The sequence below is a fragment of the Carassius carassius genome, chromosome 21, assembly GCF_963082965.1.
Source record: "Carassius carassius chromosome 21, fCarCar2.1, whole genome shotgun sequence".
Taxonomy (NCBI): Eukaryota; Metazoa; Chordata; class Actinopteri; order Cypriniformes; family Cyprinidae; genus Carassius; species Carassius carassius.
In genome coordinates, this window is record NC_081775.1 from 23,168,758 (window position 1) to 23,181,210 (window position 12,453).

General features: G+C 38.2%; 1 protein-coding gene across 3 annotated transcripts in view; it reads right to left on the reverse strand.

The window, feature by feature from the left end:
* The window catches only part of LOC132097903 (zinc finger protein GLIS1-like), an 80,427-nt gene that overhangs the window by 66,460 nt on the left and 1,514 nt on the right, over positions 1-12,453 (reverse strand). The gene's annotated exons all lie outside the window — the stretch shown is intronic.

The window sequence follows — 12,453 nt, forward strand, 5'->3', positions numbered from 1 at the left end:
TTGGCTGAATGTCACTTCACTTCACTTCACTTCATTAAGAAATGACTTGGCTCCATCATATTTTCTGAAGACTTTTTAAGCCATGATTTGCTTTGACAACAGGGGCAGAGCTTTTATTTTTATTCGATTATTCAGCTTGTTTCATGTTTCCCGCTCCAAGCCCCATGCTTTCCTATTACAGTGTGCTGAGATGACCAGTCCAAGCCGAAACAAGAACATAATCCCTGCTGATATCCCCAAACAAATGTTATCTGCAAATTCACAGCAGATGACAGAGCTGGCTGTACTCTGCAATGGTAAACTAACTTAGTCATTATCAAAGCTCTCTCTCAGTCAAGCATCATGGCCATGGTTAAGACTGTTTCAAGCATTGAAGAACACAATAGAGTAATTCAGCCCAAGGCAACTTTGCAAATAAATATAACTGTCAAAATTGAGTCCATGCTGACTCTTGATTCTTTCTAATATGAATGTTGCATCAGAGAGCTCAAAATCAATAACTGTGTTTACAAGAACATCATTTTCCAATTAAGCTCCAGATTTTGGTCAAAGGAATATTTCACTAACAAATGAAAATTGTCATCATTTTATCACCAATTTGGCATTCTAAACCCACATGAATTTCTCTCACGGATCACACAAGGAGAACATTTTAAGGCAATTTCCAATGCTTATCTCTATGCAATTACAAAGAAGCTTCAAAAGGGTGAAAGAACAACTATTAAGGCATCCTAAAAGTGGTCCAGAAGACTTTTGTGAAGCCTCATTTTAATAATATTTCCAAAAACTGCTGTTTTTACAGTATTTGTAATCAAACAAATAATTATATAAAACATTTTAAAACTGTAAATGGCTACTGTATTCTATACAGTCAATCTTCTAAATAAGGTGTTTAAATGATGCAGACAAACTGATATAGAAATATTCTTGTATAATTAAACAAACCCAATGTTTAATATGTAAAATAACTTACTTTTGAAGTTTAAAAAGAAGCACAGGGGACCAAAAAAACACATTTCATATTCTCAGAATACATCCACAGGGATGCCTATGTTTTTCCCTCAACCTGCACAGAGTTTCCCTGAACGGAAGTGAACAAAACAATGTGACTCTTTTTTGTTTTGCAGGGTATCATCCTCACAAACCAAAGGATCACTCTAAACCGACCCATTAACCGACCCACCGACAGGAGTTCCCCCCTCAACTCCTGTCCCGCTCAGGCCCTGGTAACCCGAGAAGGGACAGATCAGCAGACAATATACATCATCACACATCAAACGGGGCCCTCACAATGCAGACGTCCCCAGAGAGCAGAAGAGAAGGTAGGGCATCCGTCAGCACAGGAGCCCCATGTCAGGAATAACACGCCGGCTGCCGGTTTGAGAAATGAAGGCTGAAGAACCAAAAAAAAAAGCAAAGCAGGGGCGCCCATGCATAAAAAAGCAGGGCATCATGGGGTGATTTTAATGGAAATTCTTTCAATATTAGTACAGGGTTTGTAGGGGAAGGTGGTAAATAAAGGGGTATTTATGCAGACAACGTGTCATATCCAACTGAGGAGATGGGCCCACCATCTGCGTGGTTTAAGAGCAAACCTATTCTCACTGTGCAAGCATTCAGTGGGTGTTTTTTCTGCTTGCTTGATAGCCATCTTTTACTAAACTACATGTGGTAAACAACATCATTACAACAAAATGCCTTTAGTTATGGCTCAACTAACAAGTTCACGGTTCGATTCCTGATCCAGAGCTGCAGAGTTTGGCTAATGTATCATAAACTGCAAGTCAGTCAGCTAGTGTTTTGTGGATCTTTATTTTCTCTCAGGGCTGCAAGCATGACTTAACACCAGCATTTTCACACAACCTGGCATCAGCCGTGCGTTTATGAACTATAAATCATATTCATTTCATCCCCGGACTTTTCCAAAAAAGACTCCAAACCCATAAAGAGTTTGTTTTTCATTTCAATCTGAAAGAGCTTTGAAATGCAAATATTTGTTTCCTTTGCAAGCAAAAAAACAACTCAAAATTTGTGGCGAAATATGAATTCTTGCCATTTTACATCATCGCTAATACAAACATGTTAAAAATGGGTCCATGGTGGGTTCCTACGCTCTTTTTTGTGTGCTCTTAAATGAGTGAGTTTTGGCTGGCAGTAGTGTACATATCCTAATGATTTTCTAACCAATTATTGGACTTGGTCCCTGCTTTCAGAACTCCTGAGGCTTATAGAAAGCCTGCATCTATACTGTACAAACGCGATTTGACATGCAGGCAGTGGTCAACTTGGCATCCCCAGTCTATCGGCAAGTCTAATAACCCATGATGACATGCTACAAACCAAGATATTTTACAGTAGTTAGTGTCGTTCATCCTATAGCGGACCACATTTAGAGTGATTTGATTTGGTCTAAAAGTATGTCATGTATTTCCTTTATGTGGACTGTTGTTTGTTCAGTCAAGGTTGTGTGCATAATTTGACTTTTAAGACAAACTTTTAAGGAGTAAAAGAAAGAAAGTCCTTAATTCACAGTGGCCCATCTAGTTAAAAATATTGACTGAAAAGTTTGTGCTCTGCAAGCACTCACACATTTTGAATCCATTTATCAAAGAATAACTAATTTATCATTTTATCAGCTTTTAACATTAAGTGTTCTGGCATGATGTACATTTTATCAAAAGTACAAGCAAGCAAAACGAGTCACTGAGATAATGATGAGAAAGCATGTACATCGAAAGCTATTATTACGCAAGTTTTTTTTCAGCTGGCTTCCCTGCATTTTTCTGCCATCAAGTAATCCTCATAGACAATCCTTCTATTTGTCACTGGAGTCAAGTCAAAACTATATGGAGTCAATTAAAGCACAAAGTGATCTGAAGATGTGGCTAACCCCATGTAAACAAAGAGAACATATGAAAATACAACTCAAAGTCCTTTTCAAGATGTGTTGTTGGCAGCGATCTGGTGAATTGGAATGAGAAACATGTTTAGAAAGCACCGTGCTTCCAATCGCAGAGGTTTTCAAGAAACAGAGGAGGAGAGCGTGGGAGAACCAAAAAGGCCTTTGAAATGAAGCCGCATGTCTAACGTCATTTCTGTCCATATGCTTCACTGATAAGATGTTTGCAAAAACATGTTGTAACATTACAGAGACGGGACTGCTAGTTTAATGAGTGATTTGGCGTAAATACTAAAGTAAATGTCGAGATCCATATGGATACATCAAGTAGGCCAATCAAGATCTGGTTGGTTAGTATGGCCCTGTCAGCCCCTGCTGGTAGAAGCTGTATCTACATTTTTCTTCATTGACATACATTCAATCATTCAGTAGTTGAGTACTGTAACAGGAGAGATTAAATATGAAAAAAAAAATGTATCACATCTTTTGACATGCCATTTTCTGAGCTACTTAAATGACAAAAGTTTTTAAATTAGCATTTTGTAAATCCAAATTTTAGATCTAAAATGGGACATTTCACAAAATTAATTAGTTTTGAATTAAAGTCTTTGTATGATCTGAATGTCTGAGTTATGTATTTTATCATTTTAAAGTTTCATATCTCTTCTTAATATAATACTTGAAGCTGTAACATTAGAATCTGAATATTTGCAGCTAATTTCACCTAAAAAAAAGAAAAAGAAAAAAAAAAGAGTTCAGATCTCTTAAATACCATGTTTACAATTCAAATTTCTAAAACTTACTTTTTAAATTAAAGCCATAGACACAATTTATTAAAGGTTGCATGACCAGGTTTCAAATATACAAAAATCATTAGCCATGATTGCTAATGGAAAATTTTCTCTAGGTAATCCTCTTGACGTCATGCGTTAACTTGGCAGAAACGTCAATCACTGTAAAGGCTCACAGACTTGTTTTGACAATACAATCCTCTAGGCAGTCCACTGTCTCCACTTGAAACATCCTTGAAAATAAGTGGGCTGATTCTAAAGAGAAACCAGAGCCTCCAGATGAGCGCGAACGTCTCCGGTAAGGCTCGCTCACATTCACAGTGTAACCCTGCAGACAGAAGGTATGTGTTAGTCACTGTTTGATTCAGACATATTTTTGACGAAGGCTCATTCAGAAGCAGGGGCTGTTTTGACTCGGTCATCTTTGAGAAAGCCTGGTCTTGGAGACTAGCGGCATTTGCAAAAGATTAGCAGGCTAGCTCTCATCTACTGTGCTCGGGTCAGGTAGAGTGCAGTAAGCAAACAGTTATAATGCTGATATCTCTCCATCTACGCCGGGTAGAAACATTCCTACAACATGGACAGCCCTGTAATCCAATTAAGTCCCGTGAAAGATGTGACCTTTGGGCACGAAGGTTAGGTTTTCAGGTATCCCAAGGCAAGATTTTTGCAATGTAATGCAATTTCTTTATGTCGCAGATCAGAAAATCCCTTTTGATGAATCTTTCTACAGCAAGTACCCAAGCATTAAACTCTCAATCGATCTTTCTGTCAGTGTAAAGAGCAAATATGCTTTGTCATTGCGGGAACAGGCCCAGTTGGGGTGCGTTCGCAGTGTAACACAGCGAAAGCAGATCACTCTGCCTCAACCTATCATTAGCCAAAAGAATAAATGCAAACCAACTGTGCGAGAACAATAAAATAATTTGTCAAGGGAAAAGGCTGCAGATAAATTCTGGGACTCATTTTCCAGCTGGCCTGAGAAGAGAAACTGCTGGCCAAGTCCACAGCACCTGGCTGTCAGGGCTTTCATAAGGCCTTACTTCATTTCAGTTTTTAAAAAGCAAAGCAGTTAGGTCATTCACAACACCAGTGTATTTTTTTCTGCATTAGTCAACATATGACTTTTTAGGGCAAGAATCAAGTAAACAGCAAAAAAAGAGCTAGGACAAAACGAGAGAAACATACCACACTCCAAACAGAATATTCGTGTCAGAAACGGCAAGTGATATATAACAACTCTTTCCTGCTGCCTGTGTCATCTTTTTTCTTTAAATAGGAACCTTGTGAAGTTGGGCATTGCTTTATGTGTAGATTTAGGAGCGCTAGCAAATCAGTTATATGGTAAAGCATAGCTGCTGTAAACCGCGAATGTGGAGCCAAGGGAAGGCCGTAAATGTCAAGCGTGGCCTGGACAACAGAATGACCTGGTTCTGATTAGGCTGAAATTGTTTTCGTTTCCACACACACGTGTTAGTTCAATAAGAAACACACATGCATGAGACATGAAGGTTACGGGTGACAGATGCGCTCAATATGGATTCCTCGCTCCATCACTTACAAATGTGACCTGGAGGTCACCAGGCGTACTTCCCATTTTTCCAGTACCAGTGATGTTCCTGTCTTTGACTGCTAACAGTAGCGTCCCTTAGATATCTTAAAGTGTCTAAAGTGATGGTAAAGTCATCTGATTAGCACGCAGAAAGGGCTTTCTCATGCATTCTATAAGCACACGCCTGGTTGAAAGAGAAATCGAGCAGTCTGCCATCATGGAATTTCTTATTTCTCAGTGGAATTAATGCTGTGTCAGCACTAGAGATGTATCTTAACATTTATGGTACATTTGCTGCATGATGATGAGTATGTTCTCACACACACACACACACACACACACACACACACACACACACGCACGCACATATAGGGGTGACTCCAGTGGAACGTTTGGCACAAGACAAGTCCTGGAAAACTCATCTGTGAGATTGTGGTGAGGGCTTAAAGGGTGAAATAGTTGGGGAAATATCTGTGGTAGATGATAAGTCAGCAAACTCAGTGCAGATTGTAAAAGGCTGAAGTCAACATTCATTCCTCAAATTCCTCTCATCCTGTTAAAGGGCCGGGATGCATTAAGTCTCTTTCCTCTCATGCTCTGCTTTCTCATGAGCTATTGCAGCCATATCTCAAATGCTTTATTAGGGATTTTGTTTCTCTTTATGCATTAAACTGTAAGGTTCATTACACATTCTACATCTGAACTGCATATTTACAGTATTTGGCATCCGTATTAACTACATTCACACTGTCAAAGTAGGCAGCACAGTGCTGCGGCACTGAGAGTATAGATTCAGCAATAAGACTATGCATGTGGGATTTAAAGAAAACACACTGAAAACACACTGAAAACACACCATAAACCGACCAATCCCAGACTACTAATCACCAATTATTTGAAAAAAAGACAATACAAATTCTACACGCAGTGACAGGAAGAGAAGAGAATAGTAAAGATTTTAATTATCCTTACCAATTCTTAGTCTTTTAAGAAATAACTTTTTTTATTTATGTTACACAGATATTTTAATGACTTTTTAGAGGTAGTAAACAAATTTATACATTAAACAAAGCAAAACAAAAACATGAAATATTGTTTACTATTAATTATATTATTATTATTTTTACAAATAATTGTATCCTTAACACATTGTCAGCATTGTCTGATTTTTTCACAAATCATTACTGTATGTTTTGAGTCATTAAAAACAACTGCACATAGTTTATAAGTCATTTATTCTGTATGTTTTAGATTCATGTACAGGTAACATACAAGTTTTTAATTCAGGAACTGGACTACATTGGTTGCTTTATACATTTCTGATTAAATGACACAAAAGAATCATTCTTAGGAAATAATATTTCTTGTTGCGTATTCTGTTCAAATCATTAAATAAATAGGCCTAATGCAAAATGAACCCCAGAGTGTTTAAGCATCTTATTCCGTCTGCATCAGTGTAACCATGCAGATGGTTAACAGAATTATTTATTTATTTTTTTCATTCTGGTATATAATTTTTTTTAATATATTTATTTATGTTTTAAATGTAACCAGTTATGAATAAGAACTAGTTTGAAATAATTCTAAATGGTTATTCCCAAGTAAAACACCGCATGTCTGCCATTGCTGTGATGTGCACGCCCTGCAGACACAATCTGGTCTACATTTTTACAAGGCACGTAACAATTATTGGTCAAAAGTTCTTGTATTTCACATTCAAATTCCCATAAAGTAAAAACAAAGTGAAGGATCAGGAAAGAAAAACGATTGGACAGTCTGTGTCGTGGGAAATTGTGTCGTCTTATCATTCGCCGGCATCTTTGTCTCCAAATATTAACCTGCCAAACTGCTGATTTCAATTTATGCTTTAAGTCTGAGTAAACACCCCAGAGCACTGTGTGGAGATGAGACAACAGAGTTGTCTGACAGAGAAAGTTTAATAATGTTCGTGTTCTTTTAACATTGCTCTGAGCATGTCTCCGTCTGAGTAATCCAACAGCAGCTCGACGGAAACAGGAAGTAGGAATGCTCAAAGCTTACCGATTCATGACTGTAGACGGTCTGTCTTGGAATAATTATTAATGTGTGTCAGTTCCTTTTTTTGGCCTTTGAACTGCAAAAGGTCAAGTTTACTTGACACATGCTCAGCTGGGAAGGCAGTGAAATGTGAAATTTCTGTGGCTGAACTTTACTAGACAAAAAGGCAATGAAAAACAATAAATACACAAAGGTTTTTCATCTTACTAGCATTCACTTCTCAACCATCGTTACATGCACAACAGTATGAATATATACAATTTACAGCCTTCAATGATTTTAAAGACGAACGGCTCCCATCACATAATCCAGGTCTGTTCGTAAAAGTGAAGTGTTTTCATTCTAAACAATCTGCATTCAGGGCCCACGTTAGGTTATTAGCCTTAAGAAATCCCTGAGCGTAATGTAATATTACACTCGGTTGGTGTTGGATCACTAGAGGACGAGAGAATAACTAATTCTTCCAGAACCCGGCGCTTTATTAACAACCAGCAATAAAGTATATAAACTGCACTATTAGACTTTATAATGTATTTCATAGCCCTCAAGGGTCTTTCCAGCCAATCAGATTGCAGACCGAATGGGCACTGCCCCATGGCAGCTTCCTGGCACAATAAAACTACTGAACAACAGAGAGGATATAACCGTGCCTACTGGAATGATTTCTGCTCTCTACTAATGAAGGAATAAATGTTTATGCATTTGACCACTAGGATGAAGCCAGCACTCGATTGGACATCTGATGTGCCCAGACTTGTAAATAAGAAGGTCTAAGGACTGGCAGAAAATTCCTTATGAATCTGTCTACATTCACTTTGTCCTCTGTATAAATTAAAGGTGGTTTGTGGGGCCAGATTTTGTTTGAACCAAAAATCTGCTGTAATCTTTGTGGTATTTCTCGATATAAAAGAATAATACTTATTCTAATAAAAGACCCACCAGGGAACTTGGCACAGGTTTTGGTATCCATATTTATGTTCTATTAAACAGGCAAGTGAACTGGGCGGAGTAGAAAAACAGCTGTATTGGTACAAAGACCAGCGGGGTGTCAATCGCCATCCGTCACCTTTAACACTAAATCAACAGTGGATACGAAGGGTCCCAGCCACCTAGCCGTATTGCAGCATCCCGCTACGGGAAGCCGGGGCCCCCATGTCCATTTTAGGCCTCACGATCAATGCCGCCACAAAGAGGATTTTTCTTTGATGGAGCAAACTAGCACCGGGCCAAGAACAGCAAGTGCCACTGTCAAATGTAAATCAAAAAACCACCCGCGTGCACGGTCACACGCTCGAGAAGTCTGGAGACGCAGTTGCTGCCGTCTAAAAATGCATGAGCAATTCAGCCCATGTAGATGTGCGGTTAGCTGTGGCATGTCCCCCTGGCACAGGCCAAGAGCGAGTAGCCCCTTCATCTCAGTACGGAGTCAGGGAGACAGAGCGAGTAGGCAAAACAATCAGATCCATTTCACAAGAGGCAGGAATTCGACCCCTATATCAAAAAGCAAGGGGGAAAAAAGGTTGGAGAGTGTGGGCGCATTTTTATGAGTGATTCTCAAGACATGGTCCAAGCTAAAAATACATTTTATGATGTATAAACTAATTCCAATTCTGTTTTTCCTCCGTTTAAGCCCAGGTCCAGAGCACATTTCCTCTGGTATTCCAGCGATATTTCAACACTTATTCAAAACAGATAATATTTTTTTTTACAGAATTATTGGTTTGAGGGTTGTATTGGCAGGGCAAGGGTGCCCTTGAAATGAAGGATGATTCAAGCCGTTTCTTTGGCTTGGTATTACACATCCTGCAAGCATTTAAAACAAAACTGGACATTGCTATGACATCACAGGTGCCATAAAAAGCCTTAATTTTAGTTATAAACCAACCAGTAATAAAGGTGGTCGACCTCTGAATGTTTTACCTCAGGATTGATTAAGTAGGCTGAGGTTTTACATATTATTTGAAAAACAACAACGTAATGATCCCAAACCATAATGATTAAGTGTCAGATGCTGTAATCTTCTAAAACCACAAGAGCAGCTTTCATCAAAACGCTACTCGATTAGAAAATAACATGTTTTTCAAACTTTTTCTGCACATTATGCCTCACTGACCGCATCTTTCTCTCAAGAATAAGATTGTAAACTCCCAACTAAATTAAGCTGAATCAACACTCATGACGGTCCTCTAGAGACCTGTTTGTGAGAAATGATTCAATGGCTTCCATTACAGCAAAATGGCTCTCAAAGGCTTGGTGACTGACGCTGAAAAATGTTCAGTGATGTCATCGACCAGGATGAAATATCACTGCACATTGATCATGAGGACTTTGTGAATCAATGGAACAAGCTGCAAATGCTACAGTTTCCCCACACAATCAATTTATCCATGCCTCACTCTGATGTCATAGGAGTTCCCCAAAAGACATGGGCCGCAGTCAAGGAGGATGTGTGGGAGTGAGAACACAACTGTATAGAGATCAAGCATGTGCAAGTGTGAGAGAGAAATCCCAAAAACCAGAGAAACTAACGAAAAATCAGGAGAGAGCAGATAATTGCACAGCCCACAACTGTTTACCAGTGATGCAACCACCGACGTCAACAGTTTTTTAAACTTGAGTGCAATCAGCCACAGCAACTAAAACAAAGCAATCTTGTGGACAACACATGTTTACAGGAAGTAATAAAGCTAGTTGTTGTATATAAAGCATCCACCTATAAAATCACCTGAATGAGAACTTCTAAATCTGATCAGTCTGAGAGCTTTACACTTTTTTAAGTCAATAATGGCAGCACCACACCACACATCATGAGACATACTGATTATCAGCCAAGAAAGCACAGGAAACTTCATCAAGCTATAGGAATTCAACAATGAGTGCAAATGCCACATTTTACAGAGTGACCAAACGGTGCTGAGTTTGTATATGTGAGTGGGAGTACACGCATTGCCATAGAAACCTGAAACACTATACCAATAACTCCCTTTAGAGTCAATTACTCATTTTTTCATGAGCTGAATCAACACTTTGACGTGGGAGTTTGTCTGTGAATACTAAGTATTACCTTGTGTTAAAAAAAAAACACAAGCACTGACAACCACAGCAGCTCTGAGAATCATAATCTCATTTGCTGAAAAATGACACTGAAGTTTTAAAGGTAACTTGATGGGATGAATTCAGGATGTTCGATATAATATCAATCAGCTCAGAAACTGGAAATGTGTTGATTCAATGAAAAATGATCCCACTATATTTACCAATGCACCACAAATCAGGAGTTGACTTATCCAGGACACAGAAAGCCAAAGAACAATTTAATTCGGCATGGTCGAGAGATTTTGTCCCATAGGACAAGTGCTGCGTTCTTAGGATCTTCATCATGATCATGTGCGATGTCTTGCCAGCTCACTGGTTGTATGGCCATAACTTTCTCATGATCTTGCTGAATTGTACAGTACAATGTGAATGCTGCTGCATTAAAGGCATCACCCAGATCACTTTATCTTGTATGATAGCATGGCATTTCTACAAAACATTGTCTAGATAAGAGCTTGAAACTACTTGGTTACAAAATGATTACATAATTAAATAAATGTCTTCATTAACAATGAAAACAGCACATGCTGTATATATATACTGGTTTCAGACATATACTTTTTGCCATTACTTTTGCCTCATTCAAAAAAGTAGACATGCATAAGTATAAATCCGACTATGGGCCTGAATGAATAAAAATTCTTATAACTGAGACCTGAAAATTGGCTGCAGCACTACGTGCCAACTAAAAAACATGTGCAAGAGTAATGGGTGAAAAAGAGTATTCTTCTTCAGAAAAACAAAAATCGCCATTTTCCAAAAATAGGTAGGACTTATAGGTATAGGTCTAAAAACTTGTACATTTTCTTCCATATCACTTCATTTACTGTACAATCAAGCATGTTCTGCCACTGCAGTTGAAATGAGCACGGATGAACTGTGGTCTATACTCAAAAACAGACTCACAGATGAATGCAGAATCATATAATATTTAATTGCAGTGATATTTTTTATTTAACATTTGAAAATCATTGCACATTTCAAACAAGTGGGATAATATCTGTAACCTGTTCTCTGAAACATATCAACAAGATCACGCAACACACTACACAAAACATTTCATTAAAATCTATTCCATTCCTTTCCAATATGTAAATTAGGATGCTCAAATGCATACTGTATCTAAAACATCTGTGTTCCTTTCTGTCAAATACATCTGAGAAACATTGAAATTATTCACCTTGGACGGGGGTGAGTTGTAGACCCAAGTCTCAGAAATGCTGAGACAAACATTTGGTTTGAATTTGTCAGGCAAACGTCATAATCAAACCCTCTGACTCTCTTTTCTGACAAGGTATTATTACTAATACAAGTCAAATTTGTATAATCATAAGTTGAAGTAAGCGGTTAGCTTTCCCAACCCCCGCAATCCCATGCCACTGTAGCATCATCTAAACAGGGTGACCACCCTAGTCCATACCAGAGAGCCCTGTTCTTGAGGGATGCATGCTCAATTACAACTAGCATGAATTGCGATAATAGTGTCACATACATTTAAGCAAATATAGCTACTAAAGAGCTTAATCAATAGAATGTGTGTTCCTTCTCCAATGAAAATAGGGAGGTAAGATGCAAGTATTAAAATGATTTTGCGATTAAATATGAATGAAATTACTGAATCATTCTTTATGTTTTGCCTAGAGTGATCTCCCAGTGCAATATCACGGTATTCTCCTTTACTCAGCCTCATAGTAAACCTGTATGACTCTCTTTTCTGGAACACAGAAGATGTAAGGCAGAATTACAGCCTTAGTCTATGACTATTCACTTTTAGTGTATGAAAAAAGATGCAAGAAACAGTGAGTGAACCTGAATCACTAAAATCTATGTTTGTGTTCCACAAAAGCAATTAAGTAAAGTTTGGAACAATATGAGGACGAGATTGACAAGAGATAACTCGATCAAGTATTTTGTCAAATGACAAACCGTGCGAGATTAATCTAACTTCGTTATTTAACAGTTTTTTTTAAGGTTCCGTTACTAGGCTATGCGCGACACATTAAACTTTTCTCAAGACACGATAAATTCTAGCAAGGAGGAAATGTGTCGAATTGTGCAAAAAACAACGCGACAGAATG